Source organism: Somniosus microcephalus, chromosome 30 (genome assembly GCF_052327205.1).
Source record: "Somniosus microcephalus isolate GS21.2 chromosome 30, FLI_Smic_1.0, whole genome shotgun sequence".
In the NCBI taxonomy this organism is placed as follows: domain Eukaryota; kingdom Metazoa; phylum Chordata; class Chondrichthyes; order Squaliformes; family Somniosidae; genus Somniosus; species Somniosus microcephalus.
The window spans coordinates 8,316,959-8,335,021 of NC_141016.1; the positions used below are offsets into that span (position 1 = coordinate 8,316,959).

The window sequence follows — 18,063 nt, forward strand, 5'->3', positions numbered from 1 at the left end:
TTGCACAGCAACAGATCGAGGAAGGCAAGTACAATATGAAGTAAAACTTACCTGAACCTACTCCTGAATTTTGCTGGTTAACCGACATTTCCGGTTATTTAGGTGCCGGTAAATCGAAGTTTCCTGTATATCAGGAATGATGTTTTGATGGAATTTTACACATTGTTGCCTCTGTGCAATTCCCACCACCAGTTTCTAAGGAGATTGCTTGGGTTGAGGGGGCCCATTAAAAAATGCGTTTGTTACAAACTTCCTGAACACATGGAAAACAGATATTTCTTGCAATATTCTGGTTACGGCTTAAAAGAAACCTAAAAATGTATATTTCCGGGGTTGTGTAATAATCATGGCCTGATAAAACAAAACCCATAGACTTCGAGGGTCCAGCAAAGATTAAAGGACGCCCTGGGCTAACTGGTTGCTGAAGGTTTCAGCTCGTACACTGTGACTGGTTCCAGCCACTTGGAAACCTCAAGGGCTAAAAATTCGGTGGCGCCGCGTTTGGGGCGCCAAGCTCTCTTGGCCCCGGAATTTGCGCTCCGGGCGGAGCTGCTTGCGCCCTCCTGATATTCAGTTGGAGCACCCCAAGAGGGACTTGGGGCGCTGCTCGAGGCTCCCCGCGTCCCGCTTGGGGCGCTCAAACTGAATATCGCAGCGCTATGTGCTGCAGCTCCACATGCTGCGGCTCGGTGCGATGCGGTACTGCATGCCTTCCTCCCCTTAAGGGGGAGGGGCCTGCACCAGCGTGATCACCGATCGCGAGTGCCGGCAAAAGGTCCCGGCACCGAGGAGAAGTGCCGGGCTCTCGGGACACAGCCGGCACAACGCGGGGGGGGGGGGGGGGGGGGTGCAAGGCGGCAATGGCCGCCTTGCACCTCCCCCTTAAGTAGCGCCACTACACCTCCCCCTTAAGTAGCGCCACTACCGCCACAGGTAGGCCCCCCTGAACCGGCCGCGAATTATGACCGGCGCTACGGGGGGGGCGCGACCCAATATTGCGCGCGAGGCGCTGCGCACACCGATGACGTCATCGGTGGCGGCGCAGCGCTACAGGCTAACGCCGCCATTAGCGCCCTGCTAAATATCGCGGGAGGCGTGGCCAGTGGCGCTAAAGCCACTGAGTGCCCTCTTTAGGCACTAACTGGTGGCACAGCCCACCGAATTTCTAGGCCCAAGTCTTCCGATTGACATGTTCTTGTCCAGGACACAACCAGCAACACGTGAGGGGACCCTGTCAAACAGACTAGACTTGTTGCTGGCCAGTGACGCTAAATCACGCCCAGAGACCGCAGAGGGACTAAACAATAGCCTGCAAGCAAAACACACCAATACCCTCGGGGTGGGGGGGGGGGGGGGGGGGGTGAAACATAGAAGATAGGAGCAGGAATAGGCCATTCGGCCCCTCCAGCCTGCTCTGCCATTTAATGAGATCATGGCTGATCATCCAAATTCAGTACCCAGTACCTGCTTTCTCCCCATATCCCTTGATCCCTTTAGCCTTAAGAAATATATCCAACTCCTTCTTGAATATATTTAATGAATTGGCCTCAACTGCCTTCTGTGGTAGAGAATTCCACAGGTTCACCACTCTCTGGGTGAAGAAATTCCTCCTCATCTCTGTCCTAAATGGCTTACCCCTTATCCTTAGACTGTGACCCCTGGTTCTGGACTCCCCCGCCATTGGGAACATCCTTCCTGCATCTAGTCTTGTCTAGTCCTGTTAGAATTTTATAAGTTTCAATGAGATCCCCTCTCATTCTTCTAAATTCTAGCAAATACAAGCGCAATCGACCCAATCTCTCCTCATACGTCATTCCTGCCATCAGTCTGGTGAATCTTCGCTGCACTCCCTCCATGGCAAGAACATCCTTCCTCACATAAGGAACACTCATGTATTAGAGGAAAGTCTAACAAGTTTAAAAAAAAAAAAATTATTCAGAGATCATTGTGCAGGAATTGTGTGCAGTTGCCCGTTCCATTAAGTCCACAGCCTTAGATACTGGACAATATAGACTGCATGCAGGTTTCACTAACTGGGGCCGGAGATTAGGACCACTTGTGTAACGGATTAGCACCAACGTGGATTATAATAGCAAAATACTGCGGATGCTGGAAATCTGAAATAACAACAGAAAATGCTGGAAACACTCAGCAGGTCAGGCAGCATCCGTGGAGAGAGAAACAGAGTTAACGTTTCGGGTCGAGGACCCGTCGTCAGTTCGGTGTTGTAAATTTATGGTGGGAGCGTCAGCGACAGATTCAACACACCACCGCAAACTCTAAATCCTGTCCTTTGCAAAAATATTAAACACATATCCACCCCGGAATTCTCCAGATTGTTCACACCTCCAGTGAAAATGCCTATCCTCCATCAACTCACTAGAGGGCCTCCCGAACAAGGCAGAAAGAATTCTTGGTACCGTTTGAGTGACTTGGGGCAGACGCGCTTTCTCCCCCCCTTCAGTAAGACGAGCAAAGCTCACAATCCTGGTCCACTGAGGGCGCAAATCTGACCGGGATTCAAACTGGAGTCTCCAAGTTGGGAGGCCAATGGCAAAGCCACTTTTCTCACACTGCATCAGAGAAAACAATAATAGTCTTTCAGTCTCCTTAAAAAAAAAAAAAAAAAAATCCTCTCCATTTTAGGGCCCTTGCGGTAATCTCGGATTAAAGGAGTTGCTCGAAAGTCTGCAGTCTGAAGGGATGTCACTTCCGATTCCGCTATCTTCACCGATGAAGGAGCCTCTGCTTAAGGCTCACCTCCCCAACAAAGTGACCCAGAATGGAAACACAAAGGGCTGGATTTTGCCAGGAAAATGGCAGAATTTGGGGGCAGGTGCCCAACCCGCCTCCATGCCATCTTGCCAGGAGGTGGGTAGCCGTCCCGCGCCGGGTCTCATCTCCTTAGAGGCGGAATGGGGATTACAGCCACTAAACTGCCTGTTAACAGGCAGGTAAGAGGATTATCCCCATTTTACCCACACAAGTGCGGGCCGAAGGCTCCAAAACCCGCCAGGGTCACCGAGGCGAGTAGTGGGTCTGCGGGGGTCAGAGGGGTGCAAAAGTGTGCTGCGGAGGTAAATGATGGGTGCAAGTGTGGAGAGGTGAGTATCTGAGGTAAGTGGAAAGTGGTAGAAAAAGTTTACTAACCTTTGTTTCTATCGGTGGGGATGCGGAGAGTCTCGCACCTCCGCGGCAGAGATGACAGATGGTCGTTGCATTCTCCAATGCAACAACCATCTAATTTCTGCAAAAGAAAGAGGTTTGATGAGGTCTTGAATTCAAGAACTCATCAAACTACAGAGAATGTCAGTGTTCGACAGCTTCGCAGAGCTGTCGAATGATGACAATTCATCTGTCAAAAATTTTTGACAGATGAAACGTCATACGTTGACGTTCTCTGTAACCGGCCTCCCCTTAATTGGCCTGCTGAGCCCGCTGGGTGGGCTTAACAAGGTCAATCAAGGGAAAACAGCGTGCGTTGGCCAGAAGTTGATGGAGGCGGGACTAAAACCCGATCAGTGGGAGTCCTGCCTCCAAAAGCTCCCCATTGGCAAAATCCAGGCCAAAGATTTTGGGAATTACGACTGGGATCCCAAAGCATCAATACAGCACTAGTTCTTCCACTAAATCTGGTATGCATCAACAAAACTTCTCGTAGGCCTTCTTTATAATAAAATCACCAAGCTTCCAGGGAGCTCATTAGATTTCAAGACTAAAACACAGACACAGTTCAATGAGAATTCAGAGATAAGGTTGTGCTAGTTTCTACTTCTAGCCTGCTGTTGTACTAAAGTGAGATTTTGCACTGCTTTTTGGAGGTTTTGCAAGTTGAATACTTGGCTGTTTATGGGCATGACCATTAACATTTTATGTTTTGAACGCAATATGCGCGGTTCAAATCCTTCACTTCCTTTACACATGGCTCCAATCGACTTTCGCTGCATGCAGTCGAGAATCCATGACCTTTAGTGGCATGACAAAGATTCCTTTCAGATGGTGCTTTGTCTAATTAATGGCAGCAGAGGCCGCTCAACTGGGACGCTGCGCAGCATCTATAGAAGTAAATAGGTTAATTGTCTGTCGCTAAAGCTCGTTGCGGAAGCAACATTGTGCTTTTAATTTTCCCCACTTAGTTTTCGAGGGATAGCCTATAAATCAGAGTTACTCTTTTGTAAATGAAAGTATTCTTCACCCCCAGGGACTGAAAATTAAATGCGTTCAGCTGCCAGGGGCTGTCTGGCCATTTGCAAAAACTACTGCTGCCAACACAACACTAGGATGTATTTATCTGATATCACATTTGTACAACTGTAGTTTCAGACTAATGGCATCTGATGAAGTTGCCAAAAGTGTAACCATCTGTTTTCCAAGTCGGAATTTAATTTTGGTTCCAACTTTCTCCTCACCCTTCCTGAATGCGGAGGCAAGCTTGGGCGCAGTTCACAGGTAGCCCTCCAGTACCATACCCAACTGACCATTCTTCATGTGGGGGGCCCCAAGACAGTGTCGGGAGGCTATTCCATACAACAAGCATCACAGCTGAACCTCATTCTGTCCTCACCCTTTCCCACGAGAGGCACTCAACACTGAGCAGGAATTCGAACAATAGAAACATAGAAAAACATAAAAAATAGGAGGAGTCGGCCATTCGGCCCTGCTCCGCCATTCAATATGATCATGGCTGATCCTCTATCTCAACACCATATTCCCGCATTCTCTCCATACCCCTTGACGCCTTTTGTGTCTAGAAATCTATCTCTCTCCTTCTTAAATAGATTCAGTGACTTGGCCTCCACAGCCTTCTGTGGTAGGGAATTCCACAGGTTCACCACCCTCCTGAGTGAAGACATTTCTCCTCATCTCAGTCCTAAATGTCCTACCCCGTATCCTGAGACTGTGACCCCTCGTTCTAGACCCCCCCCCAGCCAGGGGAAACATCCTCCCTGCATCCAGTCTGTCTAGCCCTGTCAGAATTTTATACATTTCAATGAGAACCCCTCTCATTCTGCTAAACTCTAGTGAATATAGGCCTAGTCGACCCAATCTCTCGACCCAAAAGGCGCTATATAAATGCATGTTGTTGTTCAGTCAAGTAAAAGAGGGTATTTAAGGGCGGAATGGGTTACGTTAAGGCTCTTGACTAAGAGTCATCTGTAATCTACCTGGATCAGAGCTGATGGTTGTGAAGTGCTGGAAATCTAGCCTCTTAGTCATGAGGTCATGGGTTCAAGCTCCACTACAAACCCTAGCCTAATTTCACCCCGGGCCCCCACCCCAGGCGAGGGTTGCAAGACGAGTTGCATTCACTTTAATGCGAGTTTTAAATGACTCGGATTAATCAGGTAAAAGAAACTATATCAAACACAATGAAAGGTTGAAAGGGACGTGCATTCTACCGGGGGTGGGAGGAACTTTACACACAGCGGGCCAGATAACTCTGGAGATGCTGGCGTCTCAACCCACACGTGAAGAATGGACACTTTGGCGAGAAACAGCCTTCGCAGCTGTGGAACTGCCCTGGAAGATTCAACACCTCCAGGGAGAATTCCAGCGTTAAAAGGCAGTCAAGAAAGATATTGTTTACAAAGTTACAAAAAACAAAATCCACCATATTGTTGCAGTGAATCTCTCGCTAAGTTCCTGGTGGAGTAAACTGCCATTTTCTTCACAATATTGTAGCCTTGATTGAGAGAAAACTGTTTTTTTGGGAGGGTCCAGCGCCTTGTGAAGAGACTGAAGTCCGCGGATGGGTGCGGAGATGAGCGCGTATTTAGACGGCCGCTCAAGAGCATCTAACCCTGCCCTGCTTTTAAATTTTAGCCCCGAGGTCTTGGAAGACGTCACGCTCCTCTTTTTGGACACAAACTCTGCGACTGTGTATTAGCTGTAATGATGGGAAACGCCGGGTATTTCAGTCATTCAAGGTTGGTGTGCAAGTTGGAACATGTCTTGAATTTTATAGCCTTACAGCCTGCTTCACGTAACACCTGCTCTCTAAAGGGATAATCTACTCCACGTGACTAATTGCTTGCATTATGCAAGGTTTCTTATGTGATATGAAAGCTCGCTAACGCTAAACCTAGATGCTGTGAAGCTAATTGGGATCAGAGCAGCACAGCAGGAAAGAGAGTTAATGGCAGTACGGAGACAAGTTACAGAGGCTCTGAGGGGGCATTCGGACAATAAAGTCACTCTCTTCGTTCAGGACTGCTTGAATGGAACTGGCAACATCAGAAAGAAACTGAGAGCTGCAATGACCACACGGCACAGAAGGAGGCCATTCAGCCCATCGTGTCTGTGCTGGCCCTTTGAAAGAGCGATCCACTTAGTCCCACTCCCCCGCTCTTTCTCCAAGCCTTGCTAATGTTTCCTTTTCAATCATAGGGGGCGGTCTTTTCATTCCTCACACCTAACACATCCACTCACCTAAATGTGAACAAAACATTAGATCAAATTATCTTGCTAATATTTAAAATTAGAAGTGTTGGCAACTGAATGTACCTTCTACAGTAAACTCTTTTGTATCCGGCACCTACGGGACCGGGATGGTGCCGGTTGATTACAATTTCCGGATAGCGGAGAGGTGTACCTACCGAGGCAATTTATGTATCGGCCGACATCAGACCAGAAGGAAGTAATTCTATGGGGGTGTTCCGAACTCGGGAGGGGAGGTGGGACATGGAGTGGCGATGGCCCAAGCTGGTTTTGTAAAAGTCGAAGGAGCAGAACCTGCATATTCTGGCCCCACAAATATACAGTAAAACTTCCCTTTGGGTTCCTCTTGGGCTGGACGGCCAGCTGATGCTGTGCGGGGAAGATTGCAGCACCCACAGCGACGGCGGGAACAAGTGGCAAGTCATTCCCCACCATTTTCAGGACACTACTACCCCGTTCCTTCTGGGGCGGAAGTCTCAAAATCTACTCCTGAATTTTGCCGGTTATTAAAGAATTCCAGATGATTAAGTGCCGTTTAAACAAGAGTTTACTGTACCGGAAACCCTCGATTTACCGGCACCTAAATAACCGGAAATCTCTGTTAACCGGCAAAATTCAGGAGTAGGTTCAGGTAAGTTTTACTTCATATTAGTGGCTGTTCCTGGATCTGTGGCTGTGTAACCGGGGTTCCTGCACCTGTTGCTAAGCAACAGGGACACCTGGATCTTGTGGCAGGGTTCCTGCACCTGTTGCTAAGCAACAGGGAAGCCTGGATTTGTTGCTGTGTACGGCGCTCTCGTACCTGTTACTATACCTCTCTGTAATCCGGACTTTTTGATAAACCGGCACCACGCCGGTCCCGGATAAAAAAGTGTTTCCTGTATTAAGATTTCCTCCCTCAATGATTACAGTATTTTTATTGCCACTGGATCTCTCTATTAAGCTTTTTTAAATATGCCTTGCTTACAAGGACCTGGGACAAGCAGATCCCACTCAACCCGGCATCGCTTCCCAGTTTGGGGAACTGGGGAGTTTTGCTGGTTTGTGTTCACCAAGAGTCAGCTTCTCTAACATTAAGCTGAATTTTATGAAGATCCTCGGTGGTCTAGGCATGCCGGAGGCTCAGCTGGTGTGAGGCCGAAATGTTGTCAGGCTATTTCCCCACTGTGGTCTTACGAGGTTCATTCCGGAGATGAAGGGGGTGATCTTATGAAGAAAGGTTGGGCCTATACCCATTGGAGTTTAGAAGAATGAAAGGGGATCTTACTGAAACATAAAAGATTCTGAAGGGGCTCGACAGGGTAGATGCAAAGGATGTTTCCCCTCGTGGGGGAATCTAGAACTAGGGGGCATAGTTTCAGAATAAGGGGAAACCCTTTTCAATCGGAAATGAGGAGGAATTTCTTCTCAGAGGGTGGTGAATCTTTGGAATTCTCTTCCCCAGAGAGCTGTGGAGGCGGAGTCATTGAATATATTCAAGGTGGAGATAGACAGATTTTTGAACGATAAGGGAGTCAAGGGTGATGGGGAGCGGGCAGGGAAGTGGAGCTGAGGCCAAGATCAGATCAGTCATGATCTTACTGAATGGTGGAGCAGACTTGAGGGGCCGAATGACCTACTCCTGCGTCTTATGTTCTTATGTTCTCACGCTACCTGGCTAAGTTCAATAACGGCAACTTTAAGCCCAAGTTACACTACACAATGTGTATCGATATAAAGTCAAAACCACTTCCCAATGACGCGAAAGAGGTGGTATAATATTATCTGGTACTTGTGAAAACTGTTCCTGTTTCGTCCTGAGCTGAGCTGAGGGCACGCAGCTTGCCTGAGATTGGCTAGGTTTTTTTTAAGGGGGGGGGGGGGGGGGGGTCCCCGAGCGTTAATAAATCACCCCTGTGCATTCGCTGACCTACACTGGCTCCCGGTCCGGCAACGCCTCAATTTAAAAGTCTCGTCTTGGTTTTCAAATCCCACCATGGCCTGGCCCCCGCCCCCCTCCCTATCTCTGTGACCTCCTCCAACTTAAACATCTCCTTATATGACTCGGGGTTAAATTTTGCTCGATAACACCCCCATGAAGCTCTTCGGGACGGTTAAGGCGCTGTATGAATTACAAGCTGTTGCTGGTAATGAACATAATGTCAATTTCAGGGAAGTGGCCAAAGAGCACAGCAGCTTTCAATCGACCCCCTCCAACCCAGGTCTGGCTTGGCTCTTCCAGACAAATGGCCAGATCTGTGCTGTCGCTAAGAAACAATCCTCCACCCTTAACAACTTGTTATTTATCAACAATTCCCAGAGCGCAACGAGATTTTTCCAATACAATTGTCTGGTGACAGCTTTTTCTTTTGGCATTTTTCATTTTATTCTGAATTGGCATTGGCTTTTATTCCATTTGCGTACAGCTAGAAACATCAAAAATACAAAGATGACTTATTATGGCTTGAATGACTCATGGTTGGGCGTGAGTCAGTAAAACTTGTGATGGCTTTTTGAAAGCCGCCGCTGCTTCTGCATGGACCTGCCCTCCAAAAGAAATACCCCCAAAAATTCACCCAGACGACACAGCGCCGTGCGGCTTAAATTCGCCGCGCACATAACTCGTTACCTTCCTAACCATGCGAATGGCCTCCAACTCCCACCACAGAATCATACAACACATGTGGGGCCATTTGGCCCATCGTGCCTGTGCCGGCTCTTTGAAAGAGCTCTCCAATTAATCCTGCTCTTTCCCCCCATAGCCCTGCCAATGTTTTCCCTTCCAGTATTCATCCAATTCCCTTTTCAAAGTTACTATTGAATCTGCTTCCATCGCCCTTTCAGGGAGCGCATTCCAGATCATAAAACACTCTGCGTAAAACAAATTCTCATGTCCTCTGGTTCTTATGCCAATTACCCTAAATCTACGTCCTCTGGTTACCGACCCACCTGCCAAAACACGTCAGGATTTTGAACACCTCTATTAAATCTACCTTTAACCTTCTCTGCTCCAATTGGCCTTTATTGCAAAGGGACTGGAGTATAAAAGTAGGGAAGTCCTGTTACACCTGTACAGGGCGTTGGCGAGACCACACCTGGAGTACTGCGTACAGTTTTGGTCTCCTTATATAAGGAAGGATATGCTTGCATTGGAGGCAGTTCAGAGACGATTCACTCGGTTATTTCCGGAGATGAAGGGCTGTCTTATGAAGAAAGGTTGAGCAGGTTGGGCCTATACTCATTGGAGTTTAGAAGAATGAGAGGGGATCTTATTGAAACATAAGATACTGAAGGGCCTTGACACGGTAGATGCAGAGAGGATGTTTCCCCTCGTGGGGGAATCTAGAACTAGGGGGCACAGTTTCAGAATAAGGCGGCACCCATTTAAATCGGAAATGAGGAGGAATTTCTTCTGTCAGAGGTTGGTGAATTTTTGGAATTCTCTTCCCCAGAGAGCTGTGGAGGCGGAGTCAGTGAATATATTTAAGGCGGAGATTGACAGGTTTTTGAAAGGTAAGGGAGTCAAGGGTTATGGGGAGCGGGCAGGGAAGTGGAGTTGAGGCCAAGATCAGATCAGCCATGATCTCATTAAATGGCGGAGCAGGCTGGAGGGGCTGAGTGACCGACTCCTGCTCCTACATCTTATGTTCCAAGAGAACAGCCCCAGCTTCTATAGTCTCTCCACATAACTGAAGTCCCTCATACCAAGTATAGTTCTAGTAAATCTCCTCTGCACCCTCTCCAAGGCCTCGACATCCTTCCGATGGTGTGGTGTCCAGCACTGGACACAATAATCCAGCTGAGGCCTAAACCAGTGATTTATAAAGACTTGCCATAATTTCCTTGCTTTTGCACTTGATGCCTCTGTTTATAAAGCCATGGATCCTGCATGCCTTTTTAACAGCCGTCTCAACTATTCCTGCAACCTTCAAAGACTTATGCACGTAAACCCCCCAGGTCTCTCTGTTCCTGCACCAGCAATGTGATTTCAGAAACAAAGGTCACTGCTCAAAAACCAACCACGAGAACAAAGCTTTTGAAAACAGGCTTGTGGAGAAGAGCAAAACTAGAGGTCATGAATATAAGAAATCAAAATCTGGAATTCAGAAGAAACGTCTTTACCCAGAGAGTGGTGAGAATGTGGAACTCGCTACCACAGGGAGTGGTCGAGGCGAATAGTATAGATGCATTTAAGGGGAAGCTAAATAAGCACATCAGGGAAAAGGGAATAGAGGGTGATGCTGATAGTTAGATGAGGAAGGATGGGAGGAGGCTCGAGTTGAGCATGGCCTGGTTGGGCTGAGCTGTTTCTGTGCAAGTCTATGTAAAATGGTGGTGGAACGCCACAGCCTCCCAAAATATGCATCACCTCATTAAGGATTATTAATGTGTTCAGTCCGTCCCTTTAAAATTAAGCAGAACACACAGCGACGAACGTATTGACATTTGACTGCATTGCGTCACTGAGTACAGGAAACTCTTTTTTATCCGGCACCGACGGGACCGATGTGGTGCCGGTTCATCAAAAATTCCGGATAACCGAACGCTATAGTAAAAGATACGGCGCTCAGAGCTCCTTATAAAGCAACAAACCCTGTTAGGTGCAGAACAATGACCACAAGTTCCAAGCGTCTCTGTAGCTTAGCAACAGCTGCAGCCACACCCGATTGCACAGCAACAGATCAAGGAAGGCAAGTAATATGAAGTAAAACTTACCTGAACCTACTCCTGAATTTTGCCGGTTAACCGAGAGTTCTGGTTATTTGGGTGCCGGTAAATCGAGAGCTTCCTGTATTTCGACTTTGAGCTGGCATTCAGCGTTTTTGAAATGGTATAGCAGGGAGGGGAAATGAGTGTGTGAACCACCCCAGACCCCCTTTGCAACCCTACCTTTGACTGGTTATAGGGGCAGCATGGCACTGATGGTTGGGCATGCTGTGCTGAACCTACACTCTCGGGGAAGGATTTGTGGTGACGGTGCTCCCACGATGGTGTTAAGGTGAGGAATATAATGGATGAGGTTGCTGCCTCTATACTCACAAAACTGGACAAGGTGCGGGGGACTTAACTGAGAAGTGGTGCTTTTTAAAAAAAGTGTTACTGACATGAATCAGTCATTCATGAAAGAAAGACTTATGAAATAATACTGGGCGGCCTATGGGTGGCGCTGTCCAGGGGGAGTATAAATACTCGGGCACGGGCCCAGCTTGCGCAGGACATTCTTAACAGGAACTAGTGAAGGACACAACTAGACCTCCATGTTGTAAAACAGTTGATTAAAGCTTTGATTAACGCTTAGACCAAGTACCTAGTAGTCTTCTTACGTCAGTTACCAATAACTCTCCAAAGACAAGAAAGGCACTCGCGGTACGTGCACAGTTTCCTCCGACAGTCAAGTAAAACCAAAACTTGCTGAAATTGTAATGGCTATGTCCCGATTTATCCCCTCTTCTCTCCGGTTCTTCTCGATCTTGGTTGCTGCACAGTGGATCTTGGCCCCTTTCGCCTACTTTTGTCAATCTAAAATAACCCTGCCCCCCCCCACCCCCAGCAGAGCGCACCAAACTAACTCAAACCCAGCTTCTGGCGTGAAGCTTGCAGCACGCTTCCATCGAGCAGTGTTTATGGGTTGGCTGCCTGCCCGCGCATCATCGAGCACCACGCTGTAATTACTGCCCGCACAAGTCCTCTTTGTAAAGCTGGAGACCCAGTTTTTGTTACGAGGCACTTGCTGACATTTCGCTCCTCCCTCCTTGTTGTGAGATCTGTTCCTCTCCCCCACCCCCCCCAACATCCACAGGCAGTTCTCAAACAATGCGCTCATTGTACACGATCCTCCACTTGATTACAACTGGCAGAACCAGCACTCTGCCAAAGCTTTGCTCCCCTGCCATAGACAGCATTACAACCTTGCAGCAGGGGGGAGGGCAGCAAGACATATTAACTTGCATGGCAAGTTATTTGCAATTAACACAACTTTTTTTTTTAAACTGCAAGTATTTTTTTGCCTGCGACTGATACAATTAAATTATAACAAGTTTGTGTGCGGAGAAGAGAATGCTGTGTTTTCCCTGCTGTGACCTCTGCCGAACCATGTCCAGCAAACAGCGAAACAATTCTCGCACAAATAATTCTGGCCAAATGCCAACAAGTCCCGCCTGCCCTGAACAGCACCTCGCTGGCTAATGCACCGAACGCCACCTCATCCCTCACTGAAAAGTGACAACATTTTAAATGGAGATGTGAAAAGGGCAGGGAAATAGGATTGGAATAGATAGCTCCAGTTAGCGAGCTAGCTCTGGCGTGGGTGGGCAGGCGGAATAACCTGCCTCTCTGCTAGTGTTTCTATCATTGTATCCAGATGATGATTCATGTTACCCCACTGTCAGTCAGACTGTCGATGCGAGAGAGACAGCGAGAGCGCGAGCGGGAGAGCGCGAGCGGGAGAGCGCGCGAGCGCGGGAGAGAGCGGGAGAGCGCGAGAGCGGGAGAGAGAGCGCGAGAGCGGGAGAGAGAGGGAGAGAGCGCGAGAGCGGGAGAGAGCGCGGGAGAGAGCGCGAGCGCGGGAGAGCGGGAGAGAGCGGGAGAGCGGGGGAGAGCGGGGGAGAGCGGGAGAGAGCGCGGGAGAGCGGGAGAGCGGGAGAGAGCGCGAGAGCGGGAGAGCGCGAGAGAGCGCGAGAGCGGGAGAGAGCGCGAGAGCGGGAGAGAGCGCGAGAGCGGGAGAGAGCGCGAGAGCGGGAGAGAGCGCGAGAGCGGGAGAGAGCGCGAGAGCGGGAGAGAGCGCGAGAGCGGGAGAGAGCGCGAGAGCGGGAGAGAGCGCGAGAGCGGGAGAGAGCGCGAGAGCGGGAGAGAGCGCGAGAGCGGGAGAGAGCGCGAGAGCGGGAGAGAGCGCGAGAGCGGGAGAGAGCGCGAGAGCGGGAGAGAGCGCGAGAGCGGGAGAGAGCGCGAGAGCGGGAGAGAGCGCGAGAGCGGGAGAGAGCGCGAGAGCGGGAGAGAGCGCGAGAGCGGGAGAGAGGGAGAGAGCGCGAGAGCGGGAGAGAGCGCGAGAGCGGGAGAGAGCGCGAGAGCGGGCGAGAGCGGGAGAGCGGGCGAGAGCGGGTGAGCGCGCGAGAGCGGGAGAGCGCGCGAGAGCGGGAGAGCGCGCGAGAGCGGGAGAGCGCGCGAGAGCGGGAGAGCGCGGGAGAGCGGGAGAGCGCGCGAGAGCGGGAGAGCGGGCGAGAGCGGGAGAGCGGGCGAGAGCGCGGGAGAGCGCGCGAGAGCGGGAGAGCGGGCGAGAGCGGGAGAGCGGGCGAGAGCGGGAGAGCGGGCGAGAGCGCGAGAGCGGGAGAGCGCGCGAGAGCGGGAGAGCGCGCGAGAGCGGGAGAGCGCGCGAGAGCGGGAGAGCGCGCGAGAGCGGGAGAGCGCGCGAGAGCGCGGGAGAGCGGGGGAGAGCGGGCGAGAGCGGGCGAGAGCGGGCGAGAGCGGGAGAGCGGGCGAGAGCGGGAGAGCGGGCGAGAGCGGGAGAGCGGGCGAGAGCGGGAGAGCGGGCGAGAGCGGGAGAGCGGGCGAGAGCGGGAGAGCGGGAGAGCGGGCGAGAGCGGGAGAGCGGGCGAGAGCGGGAGAGCGGGCGAGAGCGGGAGAGCGGGCGAGAGCGGGAGAGCGCGCGAGAGCGCGCGAGAGCGGGAGAGCGCGCGAGAGCGGGAGAGCGCGCGAGAGCGGGAGAGCGCGCGAGAGCGGGAGAGCGCGCGAGAGCGGGAGAGCGCGCGAGAGCGGGAGAGCGCGCGAGAGCGGGAGAGCGCGCGAGAGCGGGAGAGCGCGCGAGAGCGGGAGAGCGCGCGAGAGCGGGAGAGCGCGCGAGAGCGGGAGAGCGCGCGAGAGCGGGAGAGCGCGCGAGAGCGGGAGAGCGCGCGAGAGCGGGAGAGCGCGCGAGAGCGGGCGAGAGCGGGAGAGCGCGCGAGAGCGGGCGAGAGCGGGCGAGCGGGCGAGAGCGGGAGAGCGGGCGAGAGCGGGAGAGCGGGCGAGAGCGGGAGAGCGCGCGAGAGCGGGAGAGCGCGCGAGAGCGGGAGAGCGCGCGAGAGCGGGAGAGCGCGCGAGAGCGGGAGAGCGCGCGAGAGCGGGAGAGCGCGCGAGAGCGGGAGAGCGCGCGAGAGCGGGAGAGCGCGCGAGAGCGGGAGAGCGCGCGAGAGCGGGAGAGCGCGCGAGCGCGGGAGAGCGCGCGAGCGCGGGAGAGCGCGCGAGAGCGGGAGAGCGCGCGAGAGCGGGAGAGCGCGCGAGAGCGGGAGAGCGCGCGAGAGCGGGAGAGCGCGCGAGAGCGGGAGAGCGCGCGAGAGCGGGAGAGCGCGCGAGAGCGGGAGAGCGCGCGAGAGCGGGAGAGCGCGCGAGAGCGGGAGAGCGCGCGAGAGCGGGCGAGAGCGGGAGAGCGGGCGAGAGCGGGAGAGCGCGCGAGAGCGGGAGAGCGCGCGAGAGCGGGAGAGAGCGGGAGCGAGAGAGAGACAGCGAGAGCGAGAGAGAGAGACAGCGAGAGCGAGAGAGAGAGACAGCGAGAGCGAGAGAGAGACAGCGAGAGAGAGACAGCGAGAGCGAGAGACAGCGAGAGCGAGAGACAGCGAGAGCGAGAGACAGCGAGAGCGAGAGACAGCGAGAGCGAGAGACAGCGAGAGCGAGAGACAGCGAGAGCGAGAGACAGCGAGAGCGAGAGACAGCGAGAGCGAGAGACAGCGAGAGCGAGAGCGAGAGACAGCGAGAGCGAGAGACAGCGAGAGCGAGAGACAGCGAGAGCGAGAGACAGCGAGAGCGAGAGACAGCGAGAGCGAGAGACAGCGAGAGCGAGAGACAGCGAGAGCGAGAGACAGCGAGAGCGAGAGACAGCGAGAGCGAGAGACAGCGAGAGCGAGAGACAGCGAGAGCGAGAGACAGCGAGAGCGAGAGACAGCGAGAGCGAGAGACAGCGAGAGCGAGAGACAGCGAGAGCGAGAGACAGCGAGAGCGAGAGACAGCGAGAGCGAGAGACAGCGAGAGCGAGAGACAGCGAGAGCGAGAGACAGCGAGAGCGAGAGACAGCGAGAGCGAGAGACAGCGAGAGCGAGAGACAGCGAGAGCGAGAGACAGCGAGAGCGAGAGAGACAGCGAGAGCGAGAGAGAGACAGCGAGAGCAAGAGACAGCGAGAGCGAGAGACAGCGAGAGCGAGAGAGAGAGAGACAGCGAGAGCGAGAGAGAGACAGCGAGAGCGAGAGACAGCGAGAGAGACAGCGAGAGCGAGAGACAGCGAGAGCGAGAGAGACAGCGAGAGCGAGAGAGACAGCGAGAGCGAGAGAGACAGCGAGAGCGAGAGAGACAGCGAGAGCGAGAGACAGCGAGAGCGAGAGAGAGACAGCGAGAGCGAGAGAGAGACAGCGAGAGCGAGAGAGAGACAGCGAGAGCGAGAGACAGCGCGAGAGAGAGACAGCGAGAGCGAGAGAGACAGCGAGAGCGAGAGACAGCGAGAGCGAGAGACAGCGAGAGCGAGAGACAGCGAGAGCGAGAGAGAGACAGCGAGAGCGAGAGAGAGACAGCGAGAGCGAGAGAGAGACAGCGAGAGCGAGAGAGAGACAGCGAGAGAGAGAGACAGCGAGAGAGACAGCGAGAGCGAGAGACAGCGAGAGCGAGAGAGACAGCGAGAGCGAGAGAGAGACAGCGAGAGCGAGAGACAGCGAGAGCGAGAGAGACAGCGAGAGCGAGAGAGACAGCGAGAGCGAGAGCGAGAGCGAGAGAGACAGCGAGAGCGAGAGAGAGACAGCGAGAGCGAGAGAGACAGCGAGAGCGAGAGAGACAGCGAGAGCGAGAGAGAGCGAGAGCGAGAGACAGCGAGAGCGAGAGAGAGACAGCGAGAGCGAGAGAGACAGCGAGAGCGAGAGAGAGACAGCGAGAGCGAGAGACAGCGAGAGCGAGAGAGAGACAGCGAGAGCGAGAGAGAGCGAGAGCGAGAGACAGCGAGAGCGAGAGACAGCGAGAGCGAGAGAGAGACAGCGAGAGCGAGAGAGAGCGAGAGAGAGACAGCGAGAGCGAGAGAGAGACAGCGAGAGCGAGAGACAGCGAGAGCGAGAGAGACAGCGAGAGCGAGCGAGACAGCGAGAGCGAGCGAGACCGCGAGAGCGAGAGAGACCGCGAGAGCGAGAGAGACCGCGAGAGCGAGAGAGACCGCGAGAGAGCGAGACCCAGAGAGCGAGACCCAGAGAGCGAGAGCCAGAGAGCGAGAGCGAGAGCCAGAGAGCGAGAGCCAGAGAGCGAGAGCCAGAGAGCGAGAGCCAGAGAGCGAGAGCCAGAGCCAGAGAGCGAGACCCAGAGCCAGAGAGCGAGACCCAGAGAGCGAGAGCCAGAGAGCGAGAGCCAGAGAGCGAGAGCCAGAGAGCGAGAGCCAGAGAGCGAGAGCCAGAGAGCGAGACCCAGAGAGCGAGACCCAGAGAGCGAGAGCGAGAGCCAGAGAGCGAGAGCCAGAGAGCGAGAGCCAGAGAGCGAGACCCAGAGAGCGAGAGCCAGAGAGCGAGAGCCAGAGCCAGAGAGCGAGACCCAGAGAGCGAGAGCCAGAGAGCGAGAGCCAGAGAGCGAGAGCCAGAGAGCGAGAGCCAGAGAGCGAGAGCCAGAGAGCGAGACCCAGAGAGCGAGACCCAGAGAGCGAGAGCGAGAGCCAGAGAGCGAGAGCCAGAGAGCGAGAGCCAGAGAGCGAGACCCAGAGAGCGAGAGCCAGAGAGCGAGAGCCAGAGAGCGAGAGCGAGAGCCAGAGAGCGAGAGCCAGAGAGCGAGAGCCAGAGAGCGAGAGCCAGAGAGCGAGAGCCAGAGAGCGAGAGCCAGAGAGCGAGAGCCAGAGAGCGAGAGCCAGAGAGCGAGACCCAGAGAGCGAGAGCCAGAGAGCGAGAGCCAGAGAGCGAGAGCGAGACCGAGAGAGCGAGACCGAGAGAGCGAGACCGAGAGAGCGAGACCGAGAGAGAGAAAGACAGAGAGAGCGAGACAGAGAGAGAGAGAGAAAGACAGAGAGAGCGAGACAGAGAGAGAGAGAGAGAAAGACAGAGAGAAAAACAGACTTGCATTTATATAGTGCCTTTCACGCGCTCAGGACATCCCAAAGCACTTTACAGCCAATGAAGTACTTTTTGGAGTGTAGTCACTGTTGTAATGTGGGAAACGCAGCAGCCAATTTGCGCACAGAAAGCTCTCACAAACAGCAACGTGATAATGACCAGATCATCTGTTTTAGTGATGTTGATTGAGGGATAAATATTGGCCCAGGACACCGGGGAGAACTCCCCTGCTCTTCTTCGAAATAGTGGCCATGGGATCTTTTACATCCACCCGAGAGAACAGACGGGGCCTCGGTTTAACGTCTCATCCGAAAGACGGCACCTCCGACAGTGCAGCGCTCCCTCAGCACTGCATTGGGAGTGTCAGCCTAGATTTCTTTGTGCTCGAGTCTCTGGAGTGGGACTCGAACCCACAACCTTCTGACTCAGAGGCGAGAGAGCGCTGCCCACTGAGCCACGGAGGACGGAATGGCTTATGGTGAGTTATAGGTAAGCGATGGGGAGGGACGAATAGAAGGAAGCTATCTTATCGTTCCCTTGCACACTGACGGGTTACAGTAGCAAAAGGAACAGCTGGAGTGCCCTCTTGGAGACATCAAACTGGCAAAGATT

General features: G+C 53.2%; 1 protein-coding gene across 2 annotated transcripts in view; it reads right to left on the reverse strand.

Annotated features, from left to right (window-relative positions):
* The window catches only part of LOC147097906 (glutamine--fructose-6-phosphate aminotransferase [isomerizing] 1), a 117,181-nt gene that overhangs the window by 10,211 nt on the left and 88,907 nt on the right, over positions 1–18,063 (reverse strand). The window lies entirely within an intron of this gene.